The following is a 6,648-nucleotide window of genomic DNA, read 5'->3' on the forward strand; positions in this document are numbered from 1 at the left end:
CAAAGGATAAAATGAAAAAGAAAAGGTGAAGATCACCATGACTCTTGCATAAGGTAGAAGATAATAATAAAGGATAGACCCTTCGCAGAGGGAAGAAAAGGTTGCCATGCGCTTTTATGGTTGGATGCATAAAATCTCAATACTAAAGAACGTCACTTTATATTGCCCCTTGTGATATGAACCTTTATTATGCAGTCCGTCGCTTTTATTACTTCCACATCACAAGATCGTATAAAGCTTATTTCTCCCACACCAATTAATCATACATATTTAGAGCAATTTTTATTGCTTTGCACCGATGACAACTTACTTGAAGGATTTACTCAATCCATAGGTAGATATGGTGGACTCTCATGGCAAAACTGGTTTAAGGGTATTTGGAAGCACAAGTAGTATTTCTACTTGGTGCTGAGAATTTGGCTAGCATGAGGGGGAAATGCAAGCTCAACAAGTTAGAGGATCCATGACAACATACTTTATCTCAGATATAAGAAATACATAATTCATTATGTTGTCTTCCTTGTCCAACATCAACTATTTAGCATGTCATATTTTAATGAGTGCTCCCAATCATAAAAGATGTCAATGATAATATATCTATATGTGAAACCTCTCTTTCCTTATTACTTCCTATTAATTGTGACAATGACCAAAGCTATGTCTGCCAACTCCCAACCACTTTTAATCATCATACTCTTTCTATGTGAAGTCATTACTCTCAATAAGATTAGTATGAAGTTTTTGTTTCTTTTTGTTTTTTTTCTCTTTTCTTTTATTCACCCAAGATCATGGCAAAAAAGTAAAGCCCTTACCTCAACACTAATCTTTATTATATATAGCTCACGTACTCGATTACATAGAGAGATCATAAAGCAAAACTCAAAACTAGATCATGCCATAAACTTTATTCTACTAGATCAAGATACTACTAATATGATCGAACTAAGAAAAATGGTAAAGATAGGAGTTGTGATTGTGATACGATACCGGGGCACCTCCCCCAAGCTTGGAAGTTGCCAAGGGGAGTGCCCACACCCATGTGATTATATCTCCTTTGTCGATGAAGAAGGTGGTGGTGATGTTGGCTTAGTTGATGGCTTAGGCTTCTCCCTTAATTTGCGCTTGAGGACGGCATTTTGATCCCTCAGATCATCAATCCCGCACTACAGGGTTATTATCTTTTTGCATAGGTCCTGCTTATTTTCCTACAAGAGACGAAATGGGATAAACTCGAACTTGGGTTTCTTTACCCTATCAGGGAGACTTAACTTTTTGAACTCCACGTGCATGTCCCCAGGTTGAGGTAATGGTGCTTCATCTTCATCTGAGCTTGTCTCCTCCTTCCCTTTGGGTTCATAGTCCTCTTCTTCCTCCGTGGTCCATCCATCATGTTCCACATCTCCATAGACCTTTGGATTTGCTAAGTAATCATCCACATAGCTTTCTCCTTCCGAATCCTGGGAAGACATGTTGATTTAGTCTGCAATGGGACAGCTTGAAACGAAAACAGAGGATAATTGTGTGATACAGGAGTCAAAACCTTCGGGAGAATATATAATGAATTTCTATCGACCAAAATACGTAACGTGCAAGAAAACGGAGTCCGGAAGGCACACGAGGTGCTCACGAGGTAGGGGGCGCGCCCACCACCCTCGTGTCCTTCCCGGACTGCTACTTATTTTTCTATTTTTCTAAATATTCCAAAACGGAGAAATATTGCCTTAAAAATTGTTTTGGAGTCGGTTTACTTACCGTACCACATACATATTCCTTTTCGGAGTCTGAAACGTTCCGAAAAGTGTCCCTTATGTATTCCTCCGGGGTTACGGTTTCAATAATATTGGTTTCAACATTTATGGGATTACCTGAGATATAATGTTTGATTATTTGACCGTTTACCACCTTCAGATTTGTGCCTTCGAAGTTGTTGATTTTTATGGCACCAGAACGATAGACCTCTTCGATAACATAGGGGCCTTCCCATTTAGAGAGAAGTTTGCCTGCAAAAAATCTTAAACGAGAGTTGTATAGCAATACATAATCACCTACATTAAACTCACGCTCTTATATCCTTTTGTCATGCCATCTTTTAACTTTTTCTTTAAACAACTTGGCATTTTCATAAGCTTGGGTTCTCCATTCATCAAGTGAGCTAATATCAAATAACCTCTTCTCACCGGCAAGTTTAAAATCATAGTTGAGCTCTTTAATATCCCAATATGCCTTATGTTCTAGTTCGAGAGGTAAGTGACATGCTTTTCCATAAACCATTTTATACGGAGACATACCCATAGGATTTTTATATGCAGTTCTATAAGCCCATAATGCATCATCAAGTTTCTTGGACCAATTCTTTCTAGACCTATTAACAATCTTTTGCAAAATTAATTTGAGTTCTCTGTTGCTCAACTCTACTTGACCACTAGACTGTGGGTGATAAGGAGATGCAATTCTATGATTAACATCATATTTAGCAAGCATTTTACGGAAAGCACCATGAATAAAGTGTGAACCACCATCAGTCATTAAATATCTAGGGATTCCAAACCTCGGGAAAATAACTTCCTTAAGCATTTTAAAAGAAGTGTTATGATCAGCACTACTAGTTGGAATGGTTTCTACCCACTTAGTAACGTAATCAACAGCAACTAGAATATGTGTGTATTCATTAGAGGCAGGAAAAGGTGCCATATAATCAAAGCCCCAAACATCAAATGGTTCAATAACAAGAGAATAATTCATAGGCATTTCTTGATGTCTACTAATATTACCAATTCTTTGACATTCATCACAAGACAAGACAAACTTACGAGCATCCTTGAAGAGAGTAGGCCAATAAAAACCAGATTGCAATACCTTATGTGCAGTTCTATCTCCAGCGTAGTGTCCTCCATAAGACTCGGAATGACACTTGCGTAGGATCTGTTCCTGTTCATGCTCAGGTACACAACATTATAATTAGCATCTACTCCTTCATGTTCATAATCAGAGGGGTAATAATATGCATATAGGATCTGAACATATGATCTTCCACCAATTAAACCAACTAGCATCAACTACAAGGAGTAATCAACACTACTAGCAACCTACTAGCACCAATCCCGGACTTTGAGACATGAATTGGATGCAAGAGATGAACTAGGGTTTGGAGATGAGATGGTGCTGGTGAAGATGTTGATGGAGATTGCCCTCTCCCGATGAGAGGAGCGTTGGTGATGATGATGGTGATGATTTCTCCCTCCCGGAGGGAAGTATCCCCGGCAGAACAGCTCTGCCAGAGCTCTAGACTGGATCCGCCAAGGTTCCGCCTCGTGGCGGCGGAGTCTCGTCCCGAAAAGTTCCTTTCTATTTTTTTCTTATCGAAAGACCTCATATAGGAGAAGATGGACGTCGGAGAGCCACCAGGGGGCCCACGAGGTAGGGGCGCGCCCTAGGGGGGGGGGGCGCCCCCACCCTCGTGAGAAGGGTGTGGCCCCCCTGGCCTTCATCTTTGGCGAGGATTTTTCTTTATTTTATTTTAAGATGTTCCGTGAAGTTTCAGGACTTTTGGAGTTGCGCAGAATAGGTCTCTAATATTTGCTCCTTTTCCAGCCCAGAATTCCAGCTGCCGGCATTCTCCCTCCTTATGTAAACCTTATAAAATAAGAGAGAATAGCCATAAGTATTGTGACATAAAGTGAAATAACAGTCCATAATGCGATAAATATCGATATAAAAGCATGATGCAAAATGGATGTATCACTTACCAGGCAATCTGTACCTATAAAGCTTCTGAAGAATAAACGCGCTACCAATCATTAAAGACTTAATTTCAGTCACTAAATGACCATAAACTGACCGGTCCATGCTTGTCTCGGAGAGATAGGAGAGTGCACTCGCTGATCAAGTTAAATTTACTGCTAAAATGTTTGACGACATCGGTGCAGGAATCAAAATCTAGATCATGTTGTTGATCAATGCCACTGAGCCCCCTCTCGTAATCTCGGGCTTTTCATGTGTGCATGTTACATCTAGTAGTCTACTTTGGTTGCCACACGAAGTTCTAATAAAAATGAGGTACTAAAGTTGTATTAAATCAGCGACACTTGTTTTTGAAATGGGGGGAGTACCTATTAAGTACGATTAAACACTCAGATCAGAAAAACCTAATAATGGCATTACACCCAAAGCACACATGGAATAGATCAGACATAATAATTTACCTTATTATAGGCCAATGCTTGACACATCACCCCTCATGAGATCTACCCAGTAAAATTAACCTTAATAACCCACATAAGTATCGGGAGTATTCTTGAAAGGACATAACACACATAAGAAGTTTCTAAATAATACATTCACTTACTACCTAATAGAGATCTTCTTGCCTGGAGTATATTTGGTCGAATTGGAGAGATAAGATACTAGAAAAACAAATGCAGCTCTTGCAACCAGCACCAACATCAAAATAATGGAACTCAAGGTGATAGATTTCATTGGGCTGCATATGGTATTGAAAATGTGTTACAAAACAAAACTGTTTGTGGATTTGAACAACAAATATGTTACTACACACATGGAAAAAAGCAGATAGAGAGCATACATATATGTTTCACTAATAATCTTCCACTTCTCTATATTTAATGCATCCACGACAACATAGAGAAAGAGAAACGTCTCAGAGACAAATGTGTCCTCATAAGTCAATCTTGTGTAGTTATTATTCATAGAATCCGATTTCATAGGAGGGAATGGGTGAAAAATTCCAATACTTGTCCTATTAGTTTATATTTGAGACTAATAATTACGGAACATATTAAATTAAATCCCCACAAAAAACATATTAAAGAATGATGAATACATTGATGTTGATTGTTTTAATATAGTTGTGTAGATACTAGCATGCCATGCCATTCAGTTTGTCAGAGACATTTCCAGATCACTACATGGATCTAAAATTCTATGTAAGTTACTATAATCACATATTACATTTTGCATCGTTCTACTATATTTTCTTATTATTATTTTAGTCAATGTCCCACTATGCACGAGACCCAAGTCGTCGTGACGATACGAAAACGTTGTTATGCTAGCACAATTGTTTGATAGTTGGTTTGACTGCAATGAGTACCATATCTCAGGATGTGATATGGTCAGATTTGAATTCTTCGTTGCTAAGAGTGGTTTATTTGGTCTTAATGATTGATGTATTTCTAAATGTATGCACCGTTGCAGATTTTATTGTCTCGGAATATTCTTGGGCTATTTCTATCGTTCATCTTGGATCAAAATAAAAAGTTGTCTCTATTTTGGACCCGCTTCCAATACATACTTTCGAGAAGAATATACTTAAAACTATGGTCAACAATCTAAACCTTGCACTCTAAATTGCAAACCTTGAATTGAAGGATGACATCTCTATATGGGTCTAAACCTTGCACTCTAAATTGCAAACCCAGAATTGAATGATGACATCTCTATTTGGGGTTGCAAAGTTCCTGTTGTTCCGACAAACTCATACGGGTATGAATCTGGTCAATGCATCACAATCTTAATTGATTCATTCAACACGCAATGTAAAATTCCATACATGCGGTCTTCTGTCAGGTTATTTGGATTTTAATTTCATGCACTCATGGCATGACGGGCCTACATTTTCCAATACCCAGGGTGAGTATTTACACCATGCTCACATGTATACACGCTGCACATGATTTTTTTATAACAACGTTATATAATGCACATATAGGTTGTTATTCTCTCCATTCGATCCAAATATATGTAGGATGATTTTTGGTTCATATTTTATTATTTTAATAAAGTATGAAGGGATTGAAGCTCTAAATATTATCCCATTCATAGAACAAAGCTTTATAGACAGATCAATAGATGGACCTTCTAAAGAGAATCGTCGTCAAAGAATAAATACTAGATAATGTTTGTTTAGCTGTTGTTTTAAAAACATTTTTGTAATTAATTATACATATATATGATCATGAATTTTACGTGAAGACATTTTTTGAGAGTTTTATGTGAAGACGATGTATCTAGTGCACCCAGACTATTTGTGCTACCGGTGCACCGGTCGTCCGTGGCACATTTAAAAATGTTTGAAAAAATCCAAAACAAAATGAGCACATTCACACAGCATCAATGTACGTTGTCACAAAAATTTAAATCAATATTCGAAACATTGCTCGAGATACAAAAATAACAAATTTGACACTGAATAGTACATAACACAAGTTGGGCTTCAGTTTTGGCCCATTAGCACATTGATGTCAAATTTGTCATTTTTGTATCTTGAGCATTGTTTTGAATTTTGATTCAAATTTTCATGACAACATACATTGTTGTTGTGTCAATAAATTATTTTTTTTTCTAAATAGATCATGTGTTACACGCGCGCTCATTTCGTTTTGCATGAGAAAAAAAGAAAACGCAGCCCACATAACCAAAATAGAGGCCCGTATAAACACTACTCCCAAAACCACAAAAGCCCGACGCGAAACGGGCCGACAAAAGAACACACCGACGCGGGAGGCGGGACACAGGTCACAGAGCGCGGTTGCTCAAAAAAAAAGGTCGACCGTGTAGGCGGCGGCGGCGGGCCGGACCTAGGGCGACGGCAGCGGTGGCGGCGTCGACCCAGGTAGCTCCTCCCTCATT

The 6,648-nt window shown here is 38.4% G+C and overlaps 1 protein-coding gene across 3 annotated transcripts in view; it reads left to right on the top strand.

Annotated features, from left to right (window-relative positions):
* The first annotated feature begins 6,583 nt into the window (after positions 1-6,583).
* LOC119361658 (protein GLE1-like) overlaps positions 6,584-6,648 on the top strand; it is a 14,232-nt gene continuing 14,167 nt past the window's right edge. For 2 of the 3 annotated variants that reach the window (XM_037626795.1, XM_037626800.1), the window contains exon 1: positions 6,594-6,631. The gene's annotated coding sequence lies outside the window, so the exon portion shown is untranslated. Of the gene's footprint in view, positions 6,632-6,648 lie in introns of all 3 variants that reach the window. The other variant, XR_005172943.1, reaches the window with a different exon arrangement.

Source organism: Triticum dicoccoides, chromosome 1A (genome assembly GCF_002162155.2).
Source record: "Triticum dicoccoides isolate Atlit2015 ecotype Zavitan chromosome 1A, WEW_v2.0, whole genome shotgun sequence".
Classification (NCBI taxonomy): Eukaryota; Viridiplantae; Streptophyta; class Magnoliopsida; order Poales; family Poaceae; genus Triticum; species Triticum dicoccoides.